Genomic DNA, 21180 nt, shown 5'->3' with positions numbered 1-21180 from the left:
TTCACTATCTCTGCGTTCTGTCAGAGTCATCTCTGTGATTATCCTAAATAGCTTTGATGACTGTACTTGACAGTGTGTGTGTGTGTGTGTGTGTGTGTGTGTGTGGACCTGGACAGAGACCAGCTGACATCATTGCTCACAGGGAATAAAGTATAACAATGTGCTTATGTTATAGAGGGTGCAGGTGGGTTCCTAGGCAGTGCTCATCCCCAGGAAACAAGCAACATGCATGTGGGGCTCCCAGGAGTCTGTGATGGTGTGACATTACCAATGACAACTCTGGCAGGACACTAGGACATGTTCCGTGGGTAGTGCGGGGAACCATTAGAAAAAGGGTTGCAGGCAAAAGGAAGTGCCTTTGAGTGTTCCCAGTAATGAACACATCACACGGAACCTACCCGCACGACCACAGGAAGAGTCACAGATGCAGAGGGGTTTCAAATGGGACACGGGTTACCAACAATACAACCAGGGACAGGCGCAAACCTCGTGGCAATCAGTAGAACACAACTCTGTAAGGTGATGATCAGACTCAAAACCCACAGGGTGATCACATCCACATCTTCTGGAAAGGATGAATAAACAGCATCCTTAAAATAAAGGCCCTCAGCCTCAGAAACCCTGACTCCTTTGTTTAAAAGTCCTCCCTCTGTGTGTCCACTGTGTCCTTTCACAGAGTCCTAGGAGAGTACTGGTTAGTCCTATCTGTGGGAGGGACATGTGAGAAATCCACCCTTGAACCTCACTGAAGGAACTTACCAGGTAGTTTTCCCAACAAATGCAGCAGGGAAACGCCAGAGCATCAGTGCTTGGGTTCGTGTGTCACTAATGTCTCAGTCTCTTCCAGCTGCTGTAACAATGTACATGGAGTGGGTGGTTTTATATAACAGACACCCATTCCTCACAGTTCTGGATTCTGGAAGTCCTAGGTCAAGGTGCAGAAGGTTTTGGTGTTTGGAGATCCCCACATCCTAGTGTGTCCTTTCCCCGGTACCTCACATGGGTCAGGGGCCAGGAGCTTTCCCAGTCCTGCTGTATAAGGGCAGTAATCCTGTCATGAGGCTGCACCCTCCTGACCTAAGTGCTTCCCTCGGGTCCCACCGCCTCCTTCCACCACATTCTCCTTAAGTTTCAACCTGTGATGGTACAAGTCTTACACATTGAGAAGCTATCAGCAACCGAAGGATCAATTAGTGACTCACTGCAGGTGGAAGGCTTCTCCCAACCGGCATCTCAACCTGAAGGTTCTCATAAATCCAGCAGAATCTGCTGGTCTCTGCAAAGACACAGTGAACACAAGACCTTCAGAACCTTCAGCTGGCGACCTTGGGGAGTGGACAGCTTCCTTCTTAGACACTGGTTAAGCCTTCAGTCCACTTCTATTATCATCTTAAAATTTGTGCTTTTCCCGTGACATTCTTCTCATTTTCCACAGATTCAGACCATTGTCTCCTTAGAATGGCCATTTGTCTTTTTTTGTTCTCCAAGTTTTCATATTCTTTAGTGAATTAGTCATCACAACCTATCCTTTGATTATTGCCTATTAGCTACTTAATCTTCATCCCTCCCTCTTCTCACACCCCACCCATGGGAAATGTAAGAACCCCTGTGTTCTCCCTCCTTTGATGAGGGTAGGAGATTGACTTAACTCATGACCCTCTGATGAGTGAAAGTGATATATTTTTATACTCTCTCTCGTGTGTGTGTGTGTGTGTGTGAGAGAGAGATACCATCAGAGTCCACATTCACACAACGTGCTTGTGGGTTTCTCTGCTTTTACATGCTGTCAGTAATATTGAGGCAGTGACCTTGGTTCCAGACAGTGACCCTCTCCATGGTCTTTATTCATGTTCTTTGGATTTTTGATGCCCCTTTAGCCCCATGTCCAGCATGCACTTTATGCTGCTTCTAGCAAGTTAGCACATTGAGCTGAGTCATCCTGTGATGCACAATGAGTGTAGCTGGGACTCCTGAATATATTCACATAATATGCATGGAGATATTTGTAATCCATTGATGTTTAGGTCCAGAAACAAGCAAGTGCAAGTGACACTGTCTTTTGTGCTTGTTAGTACAGTTGATTTCTTATTTTTTTTACACCAGAGAGTAAATAGGTAAGCAGAGAATCACGTGTGGAGAGAGGTTTCCTGGGGGAAACTGCTCTATGGAGAGGAAACCCCAGAATCTGACAAGACACCTGCCCCTTTCCTCCACCTTCACCTGCTCGTGGCTTTTAAAGACAGAATTAGTGAATAGTGTGCCCCCACTGTTGCCTCAGATTCTGGTCTACAGTGTGGTTTGTGTCTGAGCTCACACTGATGTCCCCTCACACTGTCACTTTCACAGTATTATACAGCCTTATCCTTTGCTCTCAGGCTGTTCATCTGCAGATACAGCACGTTCCTGCCATTGTCTCTGGAGATGGTGGATCAGCCCTTCACAGAGTCTAAATAGTTTGTGCTACTTCCAACATCATCAATACTTGCGACCCACTGCAGCCTACTGACTGGAGCCTAGTGGGCCCAGCTCATGTAGTACCTTCTGAAGGTGAATCAAGAATCTGCAAAGGAGAATATCAGGGACCCCACCACCAGGCTTCACCAGGTCTCCCCCAGACTCTACCAGCTGCACCTCACACTGGACATCTTCAAACACAAGACATCCTGGTCAGGAAACTGTCACATATACGCTCTTTCTCTGACTCATATCCACTCACATACTCCATGTGTCTTGTTCTCTGTAAATCATATGTGATATATGTACCCATTTATCACCATTTTATAGGTGGATAGGTATACATTGCAGCACAGAAGGGCTCTCTGAGCATCCAAGAGCACCCATCAGGTAAGTGTGAACCCATGTTTGGCCCTGTGCTCCCCACCATGGGACATGCCTGCCCCCCTGAAATACCTCCAGATCACTTAGTCATAAGTAGTGAGGTTTGCAGGCTTCCTGAGTTTCCAGATTACCAAACTGAGTGAAGGGTGGAGACCACCAAGTTTCTAAAATCTTGGAGACACTAAGAATCCTAGAGAGAGTCACAGAGTTGATGGAGACACTGCACGTTTTCAGCAACCCAAGGGGCATTTGCACATGATGTCTCTGTACATATCCATGGAAAGCCTCAATAAAAATAAAATGGTGGAATCATTAGCAGACATGAAACTCTCAACATCTGAGATCAGAATGGATGCTGTTATTTAGGGAAATGTTCTCACTTGTGAAATGGAGATCATTCTACTTCTAATCCCACAGCTATTGCCATGATCCTACAGTTAAATTTTTCCATAGCCTGGTACATCACAAATTTGAGTATTTACATTATGATTACTGATTCAAGGAAAGGAAGACACAACTGTGTTTTGACAGTTTTTCCAAACTGTTTACAGTGTTCGTGTCAGGAAGCAGTTTGCAGAGCATGGAGCTGAAAAGCCTTGAGTGAGGACCAGCCCTCAACCAACCTTTTGTCCTGGATCATGAGCTCCATGATTCCTGAGTTCCGCTGGTTGATGTGAGCGCCTCCTGATGGTCCCAGAGCACCTGTTGATGTCACAGACCTCTGCAGAGATACAGGGTCACATTTTCTCCCGCCCATTTATCGAACTTGCAAGGAGACACCGTCCCTTCTTGAGCACTACAGACTCTTCTTTTCAAAGGATGTCTCCTCGACCCTTTTCCCATATTTCAACCTTCAGTATGCTCCTTGTCTTTAAAAACTCAGCTATAAATTTATGTATTCAGAGGAGAGCAGGAAACCTGCATCAAGTCTTCCTTATCATTGGAATTTTGATCGGGATGGCATTGAAGGTATAGATTGCTCTGGGTAGCATAGACATTTTAACAATGTTCATTCTTCCGCTCTATGAGCATGGAATATTTTTCCTTCTTCTTGTGTCTTCTTCAATTTCTTTCATGAGTGTTCTGTAGTTCCTAGGGTATAGATCCTTTCCCTCCTTGGATAGGTTTATTCCAAGGTATGTTATGGTTTTTGGTGCTGTGGTAAATGGAATCATTTCTCTAATTTCTCTTTCTACAGTTGTGTTTTGAGTAGAAGCAAGCAACTGATTTCTGTGCATTGATTTTGTATCCTGCCACATTACTGCATTGCTGTATGAGTTCTAGTAATTTGGGGGTGGAGTCTTTGGGGTCTTCCACATAAAGTATCATGTCATCTGCAAAGAGAGAGAGTTTGAGTTCTTCTTTGCCATTTTGAATACCTTTTATTTCTTTTTGTCTGCCTGCTGTTGCTAGGACTTCTAGTACTATGTTGAACAATATTGGTGAGAGTGGGCCTCCTTGTCGTGCTCCTGATTTTGAGGGAAAGGCTCTCATCTTTTCCCCATTGAGGATGATATTTGCTGTGGGTTTTTCATAGATGGATTTAATGAACTTAAGGGATGTTCCCTCTAGCCCTATATTCTGAAGGGTTTTAATCAGGAAAGGACGTTGTATCTTGTCAAATGCTTTTTCTGCATCAATTGAGAGGAACATATGGTTCTTCTCTCTCCACTTACTAATGTGTTCTATCACATTGACGGATTTGCAAATGTTGAACCATCATTGCATCCTGGGGATAAATCCCACTTGGTCGTAGTGGATGATCCTTTTAATGTATTGTTGGATCTTACTAGCTAGGATCTTGTTGAGAATTTTGGAATCCATATTCATCGGGGATATTGGTCTGAAATTCTCTTTTTTGATCAGGTCTTTGCCTGGTTTGGGGATTAAGGTAATTCTGGCCTCATAGAATGAGTCTGGAAGCTTTCCTTTTGTTTCTATTTTTTGAAACAGCTTCAGGAGAATAAGTATTATTTCTTCTTTGAATGTTTGGTAGAATTCCCCAGGGAATCCATCAGGCCCTGGACTTTTTTTTTTTTTTTTTTGGTAGGTTTTTGATCACTGCTTCAATCTCGTTACTGGTTATTGGCCTATTCACGTTGTCAATTTCTTCCTGTTTCAATCTTGGGAGTTTATAGGTTTCCAGGAAGGCATCCATTTAATCCAGGTCGCTCAGCTTATTGGCATATAGTTGTTGATAATAATTTCATGTAATTGTTTCTATCTCCTTGGTGTTAGTTGTGATCTCTGCTTTCATTCATAATTTTATTAATTTGTGTCCATTTTCATTTCTTTTGGATAAGTCTGGCCAGTGGTTTATTGATATTATTAATTCTTTCAAAGAACCATCTTCTAGTTTTGATCTGTTCTACTGTGCTTCTGGTTTCTAAGTCATTGATCTCTGCTCTAATTTTAATTATTTCTCTTCAAATGCATGGCTTAGGTATTGTTTGTTCCTTTTTCTCTAGTTGTTTAAGGTGTAGAGTTAGTTGGTGAATTCGGGATTTTTCTTTTTCTTTTCTTTTTTTTTTTTTTTTTGAGTGAGGCTTGGATGTCTATGTATTTCCTCCTTAGGACCCCCTTTGCAATATCCCATAGGTTTTGGACTGGTGTGTTTTCATTCTCATTGGTTTCCATGAATTTTTTAAGTTCTTCTTTGATTTCTTGGTTGACCCAAATATTCTTGAGCAGAGTGGTCTTTAGCTTCTAAGTGTTTGAATTTCTTCCAAGTTTTTTCTTGTGATTGAGTTCCAGTTTTAAAGCATTGTGGTCTGAGAATATGCAGGGAATAATCTCAATCTTTTGGTATTGGTTGAGATCTGATTTGTGACTCAGTATGTGGTCTATTCTGGAGAAAGTTCCATGTGCGCCCGAGAAGAATGAGTATTCTGTTGTTTTAGGGTGGAATGTTCTGTGTATATCTTTGATGTCCATCTGGTCCAGTGTGTCATTCAAAGCTCTTGTTTCTTTGTTGATTTTCTTCTTAGATGATCTTTCTATTGCTGAAAGTGGAATATTGAGGTCTCCTACAATTGGCGTATTGTTATCAATATGACTCTTTATTTTGGTAAACGTTTGGCTATATAGATGGGTGCTCCCATATTCAGGGCATAGATATTTACAATTGTTAGATCTTCTTGTTGGATAGAGCCTTTAAGAATGATATAGTGTCCTTCTGTGTCTCTAACTACAGTCTTTAGCTTAAAATCACCACATCCTCGCCAACATTTGCTGTCTTGTTAATTTTTGCCATTATATCTTGTGTATGGTGGTATCTCATTGTGGTTTGGTTTGTATTTCCCTGATGGAAAGTGATGTGGAGTAGTTTTTCATGTGTCTCTTAGCCATTTGTATGTCTTCTTTGGAGAAGTGACTGTTCATGTCTTCTGCCCATCTTTTGACTGCATTATTTACTTTTGGAGTCTTGAGTTTGATGAGTTATTTATTGATCTCAGAGACCAGCCCCTTATCTGTAATGTCATTTGCAAATATCTTCACCCATTCTGAAGTTTGCCTTTTAGTTTTGTTAGCAGTTTGCTTTGGTGTCCGGAAGTTTTTAGCTTGATGATGTCCAAATATTTCATTTTTGCTTTTGTTTCTCTTGCCTTTAGGGATATGTCTTGTAAGAAGTTGCTGCGGCCAAGTTGGAAGAGGTTACTTCCTGGGTTCCCCTCTAGGCTTTTGACGGATTCCTGTCTCACATTTATGTCCTTCACCCATTTTAAGTTCATCTTTTGTATGGTGTAATTGTCCAGGTTCATTCTTCTGTATGTGGCTGTCCAATTTACCCAGCACCATTTATTTCAGAAGCTGTCTTTTTTCCCTTGGATATTCTTTCCTGCTTTGTCAAAGAATAGTTGAACAGTCTTGAGGGTCCATTTATGGGCTCTCTATTCTGTTCCATTGATCTATGTGGCTGTTTTTGTGCCAGTACCATGTTGTCCTGATGATCACAGCTTTGTAATACAGCTTGAAGTCAGGCTTTGTGATGCCCCCAAGTTTGGTTTTCTTTTTTAAAATCCCCCTTGTGGTTCAGGGTCTTTGCTTGTTCCATAAAATATAGCATTTCTATACACTAACAATGTGACTGAAAAAAGAGAAATTAAGCAATTGATCCCATTTCCAATTGCACCCCAAACCATAAGATACACAGGAATAACCATAACCAAAGATGTAAAAGATCTGTACACTAGAAACTATAGAACACTTATGAAAAAAATTGAGGCAGACACAAAGTGATGGAAAAAACATTCCATGTTCATGGATTGGAGGAATAAACATGGTTAAAAAGCCTATACTACCCAGAGCAATCTACACGTCCAATGCCATCCCTACCAAAATACCATTGACATTTTACTTTTATTATTATTATTATTTTAATTTTTATTTTTGTGAATGTATTATGCCTGTATTTCTTTTTCTTTTTTCATTTTATTTTATATTTATTTATTTTAATTTTGTATTCTATATTCTCTCAAGGAGCAGACCAAAACAAACCCAGGACCTACATTTCATGATTTTTGTCTTTTTACCCCTCTGTTCTTTTATTCTCTTCAAAAACAACAGCCACCACAGAAGAATGAATAGGATGTAAATTTCATGGTCAGGGATTAATTAATACAAAAGTAAGTAAGAAGTCTGAAGTAGAAGTTGAAACAATGTTTATTAGTGTACTAGCTGGACTTGAAAAAAGGATAGAAGGCATTAGATAAACTCTTACTGCAGAGATAAATGAGCTAAAATCGGTCAGGCCCAAATTAAAAATACTAAAACCAAGAATCAATCCCAAGTGGAGGCCATAAAAGTGTGTTGGATTAAGGAGAGGATCAAATCAGTTATATACAAAATAAAAGTATAGAAAATAATGAGTGCAAAGAAGATGGAAACCAAGATAATGGACTACAAAGGTAGACTTAGGGAATTCAGTGGCTTTTAAAACATAATAACATTCATAGCATTGGAGTCCCAGAAGTTTAAGAAAGGTTAAAAGGGGGAGAATGTTTATTCCATAAAATAATAGTCAGAAAGTTCCCTAATATGGAGAAGGACACAAACATCAAAATCCTGGTAGCACAGTTAACAACCATTATTTTCAACAAAATCCCACCATCTCATAGGCATGTCATGGTCAATTCACAAAATACAGACAAGGAAAGAATCCTGATAGGAGCAAGGGAACAAAGGTACTTAACCTCAAGGCTTTCAGTATAACACAACTCTGCAAGGTGATGATCAGACTCAGATCCCACAGAGTCATCACATCCACATGTTCTGGAAGGTTTGAAAGAACAGCATCCTTAAATTAAAGCTCTACAATCGCTCAGAAACCCTGACTCCCTTGTACCAAGGTTCTCGCTCTATGTGTGCACTGTGTCTTTTCACAGAGTCCGAGGATAGTCAACTGGTTAGTCCTAACTGCAGGAGCGAACATGTGAGAAATACACCCTTGAAACTCACTGCAGGAGCTTATCAGGGACGTTTCACAACAAATGCAGCAGGGAAACTGCAGAGCATCAGTGCTTGGGTTCATGTGTCACTAATGTCTTAGTCTGTTCCAGCTGCTGTTACAATGTACATGGACCAGAAGGTTTTGAGAACAAATACTCATTTCTCAGAGTTCTGGATTCTGTGAAGTCCCAGGTCAAGGTGCAGACAGATCTGGTGTCTGGAGAGCACCCACATCCTAGTGTGTCCTTTCCCTGTCACCTCACATGGGTTCAGGGAGCAGGGAGCTTTCCCAGTCCTGCTGTATAAGGGCACTCTTCCCATAATGAAGCTGCACTCACCTGACCTAAGTGCTTCACTAAGGCCCCACCTCCTCCTCCCATCACATTGTCATTAGGTTTAACATGGTGATGGTAGTGGTCATACACATTGAGCTGATATCAGCACCTGGAGGATCAATTAGTTGCAGGTGGAAGCCTCCTCCCATCCAGCACGTCAACCTGAGGATTCTCATGGATCATAGAAGCTTCTGGTCTCTGCAGGCATGCAGCAAATCCAAGACCTGCAGAACCAGCTGGTGACTTTGGGGACTGGATATCTTCCACCCCAGACACTGGGTAGAACTCAGTCTACTTCTATCATGACTTTATAATTTTGATTTTCCATGGATCCTTCTTTTTATTTTCCAATGATCCAGAATTTCTCTACTTAGTATGGTCATTTCTCTCTTTTGTTCTCCAAGTTTTCATTCATGTTTAGTGGAATTATTCATCACATAGTAATTTTTGCTTATTGTCCACTAGCTTGATGACCTTCATTCCTCCCTCTTCCCCTACTTTGTCGCTGATGGAATATCTAACAAGAACCCACGGGTTCTCCCTCCTTTGATGCAGGTGGGAGACTGACTCCACACAATCCCCTCCCCTGAGCAGGATCCCATCCATACCACTGACCCACAACACACACCCTAAACCAGTGTCCTTCCCTGGCTTTCTCCAAGCAGTTATGAGTTGCTGAGAGCCTGCCCTACTCTGAGCAGACATTATGGTGGAAATGATAAAGGTTTTATACTCTCGTGTGTGTGTGTGTGTGTGTGTGTGTGTGTGTGTGTGGTGTCATCATCAAAATCCATGTCCACATCATATCCTGGTCCCTCTAGGGGACAAAGGGGGTCCCTCTGTTTTCCAATGCTGTCATTAACATTGACTCTGTGAGCATGGTCAAGATAGTGACTTCCACCAGGGCTCTTAATTCTCTTGCTTTGGATTGTTGATGCTGCTGTAGCCTCCTGTCTGGCATGCAATTTATGGTGCTTCTAACAAGCTTGCACATTGAGCTGGGTGTTCCTGTGATATCAATGAGTGCAGTTGGGACTTCTATAAGTGTTAAGATGATGTGCATGGAGATATTTGTAATTCATTGATATTTAGGGACAGGTAGAAGCAAAGGTAAGTGACACTATCTTTTGTGCTTGTTAGTATAGTTGTTTTCCAAATTTTTAAGTCAGAGAGTAAATAGGAAAGCAAAGTATCATGTGTGCAGAGAGGCTCCCGGGGGGGGGTGTGTGGTGGTGGAAACTGCTGTATAAAGAGGAATCCTGACAGGAAACCTGCACTTAACCTCCATCTGCAGCTGCGCCTGGGGCTTAAATACAGAATTGGTGAGTACTGTGCACCCCCTGGTGGTCCAGATCCACTTCTGTGAGCTTTGTCTCTGGGCTCACAGTGATTTCCCTCACTGTGTCCTTTGCACAGTAATACACAGCTGTGTCCTCAGCTCTCAGGCTGTTCATCTGCGGATACAGCATGTTCTTACCATTGTTTCTGGAGATGGTAAATCGGCCCTTCATAGAGTCTGTGGAGTATATGTAACTTCCACCACTGCTAATACCTGCATCCCACTGCAGCCCCTTCCCTGGAGCCTGGCGGACCCAGCACATGGCATAGCTACTGAAGGTGAATCCAGAGGCTGCACAGGAGTGTCTCAAGGTACTGCCAGGCTTCACCAGGTCTCCCCCAGGATCCACCAGGTGCACCTCACACTGGACACCTGCAGATACAGTATCCTGGTCAGGATAATGTCACGCATCCCCTGTTTTTCTCACTCATATCCACCACATACTCAATGCCTCTTATCCACATAAATTACCTTTGAAAAGAGCAACAGGGAAAACCCAGCCAAGCACAGAATCCATGGTGAGTTGTCTGTGTTCTGTCCTGATCACTGAATGTTTCCATAGAGATCCCGGGGCTATGGCTCCACTCACACTGAGGATCTGGGCTGCGCAGGTTTAAATCAGCAAATGGTGGGCCCTATTGGCACGTCATCTGACCATATAGAAAATTTGGTAGGTAACATCCTCAAGATGGCAGACACTCAGAGCAGGTGTGAGGGTCCTGGCAGAATCTGTATGCATGATATCTTCCAGAAAATTGTTCTTTCTCCTTATGTGATTTTGCTGAGGTCATTAATTAGCCCACATTTTATTCCTTGTTTCCACATATGTACCCCAAACATGTAATGTAGGTACAAATTTATCACCATTTTACAGGTGGATACATACACACTGCAGCACAGACAGACTTTCTGAGTGTCCAAGAGCACACAGCAAGTGAGAGTGAGCCCGTGTCTTGGCCTGTGCTCCCTACCACCGGACCTGTCTGCTCCTCTGAACCACCTTCAGGTCAGAGTTGGTCATATTAGTGAGGTTTGCAGTCTTCCTGAGTTTCAAGATTCCCAAAATGACTGAAAGGTGGAGACCACCTTTTTGTCTCAGAAACTTGGAGACACTGAGACTCAGAGAAAGAGAGAGAGAGAGAGAGAGAGAGAGAGAGAGAGAGAATCATAGAGCTGATGGAGAGGTTGTGGGTTTTCAACAAACACAAGGGGCATTTACACATGATGTCTCTGTACATCTCCATGGTAATCCTCAGTAAAATAAAATGGTGGAATCATCAGCAAACAATGAAACTCAGAACACCTGAGATCAGAATGGATGCTGTTATGTAGGGAAGTTTCCTCCTCTATGAAATGGAGATCCTTCTATTTCTAATCTCACAGTTATTGCCATGATCACACAAGTTAAACTTTTCCCTTTACCTGGCACTTCACAAATTTGGGTCTTAACATTATGAGGATTGATTCCAAGAAAGGAAGATACTTCTGGTTCAACAGCTTTTCCAAACTGTTTACCGTGTTTGTGTCAGGAAGAAGTTTGCAGAGCATGGAGCTGAAAACCCTTGCGAGGAGATCATTCTTCTACCAACCACTTGTCCTGGACCATGAGCTCCATGGTTCCTGAGTTTCCCTGGTGGTTGTGAGCGCCCCCTGATGCTCCCAGTGACTTGTTGGTGTCACAGACCTCTGCAGAGTTTCAGGGACTCCTTTTCCCCCTTCCCCATTTATCCAACATGCAATTAGAGACCCTCCCATCATGAGCACTACAGACCCTCCATTCCAGAGGATGTCTCCTTCTACCTGTAGCCCATCTTTCACCCCTCAGCAGGCTCCTGGTCTGTAAATACTCAGCTATAAGTTTCTATATTCAGAGGTGAGCAGGAATCCTGCAACAAGACTTCCTTATCAGTCTCTGTCAGAGGATGTTTTTTAATAGCAGACAGAAGAAAATGAATGATTTCTGGACTCACAAGTTCCACTGACAAGAAACAGACTGATGAAAGTGCTCACCTTCAAAGGTGTTCCAGCTTCCAACAAAAAGGATGGGTTGATCTCAGAACAAAAAGGCCAGAAGCTGAAGCCTGAGAAAAATATTCTCAGGCTCTAAAACCTAATGGGGTTTGTCAAGATGGGTATACAAATACTTTAGGGTTGGTGACAGCATCTTAAATTACACTTTATTATTTTTGAACAGGAAGGTGAGTCCCTGCCATCACTTGCTTACCCTACAATTGTATTTTATTGAAAGAAATGCTGTTTTGTTTTTTTTTAATATTTTTATTATGAATATGCAGTCCATATATACAATGGAATGCTACTCAGCCATCAGAAAGGATGAATACCCAACATTTACGTCAACATGGATTGCACTGGCGGAAACTACGCTAAGTGAACTAAGCCAAACAGAGAAAGACAATGATCAAATGGTTTCCCTTCTTTGTGGAACATAAGGGAATAGCATGGAGGACATAGGGAGAAGGAAGGGGAATATGAAGGGGGGCGGGAATTAGAGGGAAAAGAAATGTTTTGCGCTATCACAGGTGTATTGATGAAGAGCTTTTTACCGCCGGATGGAAGTAACCCACTGTCTCACTATACCTGACCTATAAGTTTAGATTTGAGCTTTAGAGGTGATGATACTTAGGTGATGATCTTGATATTACCACTGTGTGGGTGAGCCTGGGGCCGGAGCTCAGGACAGACAAGGGCAGTCACGTCCTGTCCATCTTGGGCCTGCAAATAGGAGCCCTGAAAACTGGGCTGTGAGATGCAAGAGCAGAACCCATGGTCACTTGAAAGGCTGAGGGTGATGAGACCCAAGGGGCGTGCAACTTGAGGTCCCTCACCTGAAGTATTACAAGAAGTTTCCTTCTATTTGTGTCCTATAGCCCCTGAGGTCTTTGCCTTCACAGGTTATAGTGTCACAGGTTCTGTTGTATGGGAAATGTAGCCTCTCTCAGTAAAGTGAGGGTCAACTCCTTCTCCTGGTAGGGCTTGACCTAGTGACCATGTCTCTGGTATAAATCTCTGCTCCATCTTCTGAGAGTGAAGGGAAAGGTCCCCTTTCCATGCAGCTAAAATCTGAATTTGTGCCCACCGTTGTTCCCAATTATGAAATTGCTATTGGTCTGAGAATTCTCTTCAGAAGCAGGTCCTGGAATTCCTGGGTGGTGCCAGGTGGTGAAGAGGAAGGGAAGAGCACATGGTACACAGGCCTCCTCAAGCTTGGGCTTGTTCCCTGCAGAGGAATGGGAGGTGCAAGGGAATGCCAGCTGCCACTTGGCCATGCTTCCTGAGTGCGCAGCAGCATTCTGTGTGAACCAGCCTGCTCCAGGAGATCAGGACTATCACACACAGGCAGGACATGGGAGGCATGTGTCTGGACAGGTTGCCCAAGAGTTGTGGACACAGATGAGCTAGGAAGGACAGCTGTGGTTTTAAGATCAATCCAAAGTCACCACAGGGAGACCGATGAACATTTCATTTTATGTTTTAAAATATTTGATTTATGTATTTGATAGTGAGAGACAGAGATATGGAGAGAGATAGCAAGAGAGGGCACGAATGGGGAGGAAATGGAAAAGCAGGCTCCCCAGTGAGAATGGAGCCAAATTCGAGGCTTGATCCCAGGATCCTGGGTACATGACCTGATCCGAGGCAGATGATTAACCAACTTAGCCACCCAGGTGCCCCAACTCCATGACTGTTTTAGTTAATCAATGTCCACTACTAGTTAGGAATAAAATTGGTGAATGGAAAAAATAGAGTTTCATCATCCAAGATCCCAGTGTTTATGACATTTGGAGGCATAATTTCTGTTTCTACCTGAATTGCAGCAAAATATTAGTGGTGACTGCAAATTAAAAAAATATATATATATATACAATCATACGATCTTAGATTTTCTGTCAATTGTTTAAAATGCCTGTTTTTAATTATCTTATTTTAGAAAAGCACACTGCATGCTATGTGGCACCCTAAAATTTTTGAAGTGTAAAGCACAGTGGTTTTTAGCATGTCAACTGCATGATTTCACCCCAAACCACCTCCCAGTGGAGCCTCATTTATTCCAGGGCACCTGACATGTGGATCAGCACTTCTGTGCTAGAGCCTCAGGATTGGACTTTAGTCCTGTCCCTTATAGGACACTGTCTGCACATTTGTGAGAGTTTCCTGGCATTACTCATTTAATTGTGTAGAGTTGATAGAAGGGTAACATATTAATATCTACAATTGTTCTTTTTTGCTTAAGTATTTATTGAAGTATAGTTGACACAAACTGTTACATTAGTTTAGGTGTACAACATAGTGATTCCATAAGTTTATACATTATGCTGGGTTCACCACAAGTCTAGCTACCTCCTGACACCACACCATGCTATTACAACACCATTGATCATATTCCCTATGCACCACTGGTTACACTTAACATGAATCCACTCGAACTTGTTAGGATGTTAATGCTCTACGTATACTTTCATATAAATGGGGTTGGCCCCATTTAGCTAATACAAAAAAAGAATATTTATCTAACATACAAATGGCTAACAGACACATGAAAAAGTTTCATCATCATTATCCATCAGGGAAATTCAAATCAAAACCACATTGAGATACCACCTTACACCAGTTAGAATGGCAAAATTTGAAAGGGCAAGAAACAACAAATTTTGGAAAGCTTATGCAGAAAGGGGAACCCTCTTACACTGTTGGTGGGAATGCAAGTTGGTGCAGCCACTTTGAAAAAAAGTGTGGAGGTTCCTCAAAAAATTAAAAATAGAGCTACCCTAGGACCCAGCAATTGCACTCTTGGGTATTTACCCCAAAGACATAGATGTAGTGAAATGAAGGGCCATATGCACCCTAATGTTCAAAGCAGCAATGTGTGCAATAGCCAAACTGTGGAAAGAGCCGAGATGCCCTTCAACAGATGAATGGATAAAGAAGATGTGGTCCATATATACAATGAAATATTACTCAGCCATCAGAAAGGATGAATACTGAACTTTTACATCCACATGGATGGAACTGGAGGAGATTAGGCTAAGTGAAATAGGTCAAGCAGAGAAAGTTAATTATCATATGGTTTCACTTATGTGTGGAACATAAGGAATAGCTTGGAGGACATTAGGGGAAGGAAGGGAAAAATGAAGGGGGGGAATCGGAGGGAGAGATGAACCATGAGAGACTGTGGACTCTGAGAAACAAACTGAGGGTTCTAGAGGGGAGGGTGGTGGGGGGATGGGTTAGCCCAGTGATGGGTATTAAAGTGGGCACGTATGTCATGGAGCACTGGGTGTTATATGCAAACAATGAATTATGGAACACTACATCAGAAACGAATGATGTATTGTATGGTGACTAACATAACATAATAAAATATATTTTTTAAAAAAGCTAAAAAAGCTGTGAATTGTGCAAGACTGTTGAATCACAGATCTGTACTTCTGAAACAAATAATGCAAGATATGTTAAGAAAAAAGAAAAAGAAGAAGATAGCAGGAGGGGAAGAATGAAGGGGAGTAAGTCGGAGGGGGAGACGAACCATGAGAGACGATGGACTCTGAAAAACAAACTGAGGGTTCTAGAGGGGAGGGGGTGGGGGGATGCGTTAGCCTGGTGATGGGTATTAAGGAGGGCACGTTCTGCATGGAGCACTGGGTGTTATACACAAACAATGAATCATGGAACACTACATCAAGAACAAATGATGTAATGTATGGTGATTAACATAACAATAAAAAATTAAAAAAATAAAAAAGCTAAAAAATTAAATAAATAAAAATAACCAATATTCTACTTATTTATTCAAATGAATTATGATTCTCTGGCAAGGAAAAGAAAGATAAAGCCAGGGTACTGACCTCCAGTAACTCACATCCTCTTGGAAGAGGTTACTATAGAGCAGTGAAGATGGTGGATGAATAGAAAGCAGTGTCTAATAAGATTGCTAAGAAAACATCACCAAGGAGACTTTCCCAATTTCGTCAGCAATCACATAATTAGAGTAGGAAGCAGATTGAATATAAGTCCAAAGAATATCTGTTTTTGTCCTTCAAAAACAATAGGCTTTCTTTTTGTTGTGCAAAACTTTAAGGACACCAGCTGTCTCCTTCATACATCTTCCTGATTGTCTTCTTCTAGGTGGAAATGAACATCTACAATTTGTGCTGTTTTTTTTTCTCCTCATCACTTTCTTTCATTAATTTCATTAATCTGTCCTCCACCATCAGTCTTCTTTTTCCATTGTCCTATCAATATGTCCTATGGTACCTAGCTATGTGTCCCCCCCGCCAACACAATATGTAAAACATTCCTTCTAGCATCTTAACCTCAGAAGCAATGAATGAAGATAATTGGTCCTGCTAGCTGTTTTCGTTTTTTATTATGTTCAGTTAGCCAGCATATAGTACGTCATTAGTTTTTGATGTAGTGTTCAATGTTTCATGAGTTGCCTATAACACCCAGTGCTCATCATATCACATGCCCTCCTCAATATCCATCACCGGTTACCCCATGGAACATGGATGGAACTGGAAGCTCTCAGGCTAAATGATATAAGTCAATCAGAGAAAGACGGTTATCATACTGTTTCACTCATGCATGCAACATATGGAATTGCATGGAGGACCAGAGGAGGGGAGGGAAAACTGAATGGGAAGAAACCAGAGAGGAGACAAATCAGGAGAGACTCTGGACTCCAGGAAACAAACAGAGGGGTACAGAAGAGAGGGGGTGTTGGGGGATAAGGGTAACTGAGTGATGGGTATTAAAGAGGCACAAGATGTGATATAATGAATACATAAATATAATAAATGAGAAATCAAAAATCCATAATTAAAAATAGTCTATCTCTGGAGAGGAGGTAAGCTGGTGGCAGATTAGGAGCCTAAGCTTGTCTCCACCCTGGAACAAACCTGGGTAGTTATCAAATCATTCTGCACACCTGAGAAATCGATCAGAGCTCAGAGAGAACAAAACCTGCAAGTCTACAAGTAGAGAAGCAACCAAACTTTGGAAGGTAGGAGGTACAGAGGGTTGACTTGGGGGAGATATAGCTGTGGATGCAGCGTGGGAAGGTTGACCATTTATGGAGGCTACTGCCAAATAGTGGAGGTCAAAATCTGGAATTTGTGAAGTTGGCTACCATGGGGGTCATAAGAGTTTAAAGGTACTCAGGTGGTGAACAGGGCAGCATGCCAAGAGTGACAGTGTATTCTGAGGATCCCTGGGTTACAAGAAAAACTGGTGCTGACAACGTGCTGCACTGCTTTCAGGGATAGGTACAGGGAAGCCAACTAAGAACAGTGAGTCTCTGGGCCGGCTTTCTGGTCTGTGTCACCATAAACTGTGAACTGCTATAGGGTCCTGTGACCCCTTTCCAGGGACTGGCCAGAAAATGGCAAAAATGTGGTGAAACCCTCTGTGGGAGGAACGGTGTGTGTCCACTCTGTGGGATTGATTGAATTTGGAGTTTTGAGGGTTCCTGGGTGGCTCAGTTGGTTAAGCAGCTGCCTTCAGGTCAGGTCATGTTCTCAGAGTCCTGGGGTCTTGCCCCACACTGGGCTCCCTGCTCAGCAGAGAGTTTGACTCTTCCTCTTTCCACCCCCCACTTGTTCTCTCTCTCTCCCTCTTCCTCGCACTCATAAAAATAAATAAATAAATCTTTAAAAAATAAATACAATAAAATTGGGCGTTTCGAAATAATCACCGCCTGAGACAAAAACGCTCTGGCATAGGCAGGGTGACCATTAGGCTCTGTGGAAATTGAGGAGACAAGAGTGATTGCTCTTTTGTGAGGGTTCCCTTAAGAGTTTGGGGCATGAACTTCCAGGTCCAGGGCTAGAGAGTAAGGTGCTGCTTTATTCCTCCCACCCCTTGTTCCTGAAATCCTTTGGGAGCAAAATAGGGCCGCCTAGTGGAGGGGCAGCTGCTCACACCAAGCCCTGTTTATACTGCAGATGCATTCCCAAGTGGAGGCCATAAAAACGAGGATGGACAAAGCAGTGGATCAAGTCAGTGGTATAGAAGATAAAATTATGGAAACGAATGAAGCAGAAAGAAGAAGGAAATAAAGGTGATGGACCACGAAGGTAGACTTCGGGAAATCAGTGACTTATTAAAACATAATAACGGGCCGAGGAGGGAAGATGGCGGCGGGCTCGGATCCGCTGGGCGAGGTCTTCTTCAACAGCGAGGCGGACGGGAAAGTGGTGAGCGACCTGGTGGGCTCGCTCGAGTCGCAGCTGGCGGCCAGCGCGGCCCACCACCACCACCTCGCGCCCCGCGCGCCCGAGGCGCGGGCCGCGGCCGCCGGCGCGCTCGGGAACCGTGTCGGAGCCGGAGCGGCCGTGCCGGCCGAGGGCGCGCCCGCAGCGGCGCCGGAGCCGCCCCCCGCAGGGCCCGCCGCGAAGCTGAACGCACTCGAGGCCGGCGCGGGCGCGGGGGCCGGGCCCGGGCCCGGGGCCTGCGCGCCGGGGGCCACGGCCGCGCCCGCCGCCCAGCCCACCGCCCGCAACGGCCCGCCCGGCGGCCCCGGCGCCGCGCAAACTTTGAATGGGAGCGCCGCGCTGGGGACCTCGCTCCGCGCCGCCGCCGCACCTGCTGTCAGCCTGCTCCACAACGGGCCCGCGCCCGCGCCGCCGCCCGCGCCTGCCGCCGCCGCCGCCACTGTCATCCAGACGCCGCCCTTCCTCGGCGCCCCCTCCGCGCCCGCGCCCCGCGCCCCCTCGCCACCCGCGCCCCCTGCGCCCGCCGCGCCCCCCGCGCCCCCTGCCGCCGCCGCCGCCGCCGCCTGCCGCCGCCAGCCTCGCCCGGCCGCCCGGCCCCCCGGCCGGAGCCCCGGCGGCCGCGCAGAACGGGGGCAGCGCCGCGCCCGCGCCCGCCCTCGCGCCCGCCCCGGCCCTCGCCCCGCCCCGGCCCCCGCGCCCGCCCCGCCTCCCGCCGCCAACAGTCAGCCGGGGCCCGCCGCCGCCGCCGCCGCGCCCGCGCAGGTGGCCAAGGCCGACTCGCCCAAGACGGCGGTGCAGCCGGCGCCCGCGCCCCCGCAGGCCCTGGCCCGGCCGGCGCGGGGGCCGGCATGATCCTCGGGCCAACTATGCAAGGGGCGCTGCCCGCCGCCGCCGCCGCTGGACTGCCGCCGCCGCCGTCGCCGCCGGCCCCTGGCACCCCCACCGGGCTGCCCAAGGGCTCGGCCAGCGCGGGGCCCCAGAGCCTGCCCAGGACGCCCTCGGCCACCACCGGCGGGATCCGGGTCACGCTGACGCCCACGGTCCTCGCCCCCCGCCTGCCGCAGCCGCCTCAGAACCCGACCAACATCCAGAACTTCCAGCTGCCCCCAGGGGTCGGGCCCAGGCTCGGCGGTCCCAGGCAGCTCCGGTGTTGGAACCCCCAGACAGTTCACACGACGAAGGATCACGCGGGTCAACCTCAGGGACCTCATATTTTGTTTAGAGAATGAGCGTGAGACAAGCCATTCACTGCTGCTCTACAAAGCATTCCTTAAGTAGCACAGGGCGGGCGCGGCATCGCGGATGGAGACGCCTGGGACGTTTTTATATATTTGCAGATTACGCCTTTTGTAACAAGCAAATGGGATATTGTTTAAAAAACAGCCACCTCTTTACAACGGAACAGTTTTTTATTCCTGTTTCTAAGTCAACTCTTCAGTATGGAAGAAAACACGTTTCTGTAACAGAGAACACAGAGGCCCGTGGGCACTCTGAACGGACAATTAACTCTTAACTCATCTTTGATTGAGTGGCCTTCTTGCCAAACAAGCCATATATAAAAAAAGATGGAATCGTTTAGCAAATAATTAGCTGCCCTCTGTCACCTCGTAGCGGTTTCTACATTATTTGTGCATTTTGGTTTATTCAGCCCAACTTACTGCGTAGGTGTGTGTCTACAGCAATGACCTCATTTCATTTATTTTATTTTTGTATTAGTCAGTTGGCAAAGCAAACTGATTTTTTAGACTATTTATGTCCCCGTCTCCTCCCTCGCCAGAGTCCCCGAGGAGCACGGAGCTCATCGCGCGCTCGCCCGGAGCGTGGTCACCTTTCTGCTCAGGAGAGGCCACGCAGCGGCTCCTTCCGGACGTGCGGTCGGCATCTGTACAGACGCGTTTTCTTTGCTGTAGTTTGTAAAGCCGTAAAGTTAAAAGAAATGAAAACCTTTTCAGCATAAATATATTTTACTTGCACTGTGTTTTTTAGCTAAAAGTGGAAACTTAGATGAAATAAAAATCAAAGTTGAGAATCATCATCAAAAAAAAAAAAAACATAATAACATTCTCATTATGGGGTCCCACAACATGAAGAGAGAGCAAAAGGAGCAGAATGATTATTTGAACAAATTATACTCCTTCCAAACCCCAAACCAGTTACTCACCTTTAAGGAAGATGTAATTCACCGGGACCATGGCTGTGTTCAGGTCAAGGTCCTTGACCAAATCTAGTTTTCCCCTGGGTCCGAATCTTCACATAGTCATTGATGAGCTTTTGGGCGGCAGCGGAGTCCTGGAAGCTGGTGGAGAAGGCCTCAGAGGTGTATAGGACCCTGGCATCTTCCTCAGCTGCTCGCTGATGAACATGGCACTGCCCACGCTCAGCTGCAGCTCGTTGCTGGGTTGGCAGAGGGTTTGCAGGAGGTGCTGGACACCCCGGTAGATTTCGGTGTCAGGGGTCTCTGTGAGGTTGAACTCGAGGCCTTCAAGGATCTCCGTCAGGGTGGTGCTTTGGGCCGCCAGGGATAGGAAGGGCAAGGCGCTGGAGACACTCAGCGGGGAGATGACATTCTTATTGGGCGTCTTTGAAGCCAACTGCTTATAGAGGCTGAGGGTGAAGTCGGTGTTGCTGGAGGCTAATCCGAGTTGTCCACAGGTGTCTCATTGTGTAGGTCCTCCTGGGTGACATTCTGCGGGTCAAGCACGCCCCCCGGGATGCAGTGGACAGTGGGGCAGAGCCCAGCCACCAGGAGCCCCAGAGCCAAGAGGGTCGACATTCCCTCTGTCCTCAACTCTGAAAAACAAAGCCCTTTCAGTGTTGGCGGGCCAGATGGTGCCCCCTTGCCTCCCACTGCCACCCCCATGTGGCCTGTGTTCCAGTCTCTGCTTCTGTTAGTTTCGTGACTTTCTTGGGCAGGCACGCTCGTGGGCACCCAACGTGCATGATTACAGTACACTTGAGATAAGTACTGCAGTTGTTGCCATTTTCCCCA

The 21180-nt window shown here is 45.3% G+C and overlaps 1 pseudogene; it reads left to right on the top strand.

Moving 5' to 3' along the window:
* The first annotated feature begins 18110 nt into the window (after positions 1-18110).
* LOC148163841 (transcription initiation factor TFIID subunit 4 pseudogene) lies at positions 18111-19420 on the top strand (annotated as a pseudogene).
* Positions 19421-21180: the final 1760 nt, after the last annotated feature.

Source organism: Eumetopias jubatus, unplaced genomic scaffold (genome assembly GCF_037043125.1).
Source record: "Eumetopias jubatus isolate StellerSeaLion01/CBP00866 unplaced genomic scaffold, mEumJub1_p1.0 scaffold_7, whole genome shotgun sequence".
Lineage (NCBI taxonomy): Eukaryota > Metazoa > Chordata > Mammalia > Carnivora > Otariidae > Eumetopias > Eumetopias jubatus.
Note: the sequence above shows the minus strand (reverse complement) of the source record. Positions and strands in the feature narration are given on the sequence as shown.